Source organism: Octopus bimaculoides, chromosome 28 (assembly GCF_001194135.2).
Source record: "Octopus bimaculoides isolate UCB-OBI-ISO-001 chromosome 28, ASM119413v2, whole genome shotgun sequence".
Taxonomy (NCBI): Eukaryota; Metazoa; Mollusca; class Cephalopoda; order Octopoda; family Octopodidae; genus Octopus; species Octopus bimaculoides.
The window spans coordinates 6,270,373-6,270,810 of record NC_069008.1 but is presented as its reverse complement, the minus strand read 5'-3'; positions in this window follow the sequence as shown (position 1 = coordinate 6,270,810).

Sequence of the window (438 nt, the reverse complement as noted above, 5' to 3'; positions counted from 1 at the left end):
TATATATAGACACATACACACATTCACACTCAGTTACCTATATAAATGCGTGTATACTTGTAGGTATGAATGCATATATGTTTGGGCCTGTCTATGAATTTAGATGTATATGTGTGTATATAGGTGAGTATGTAGGTTAAAACTTCCTTGGCTTATTTCTGTGTAAAGAAATTAATTCAGAAAGAAATAAAGATTTTGTTGACCCACATTAAGCGTTGATTGTCTGAAAATGGAGGAGTGGTGATGGCGTCGTTGGAGATGCCATAAAAGAAAGAGAGAGAGAAAGAAAGAAAGAATGAAAAGTGAGCAGGAAGTAGAATGAGGGATATATTGTTTGCAGTCTGTGGTAATTTGAACTCTCTTGTCCTTTTAAAGTGGCTAACATACACACATAACTATAAGCAAACATACACATACACACACACACACACACATACA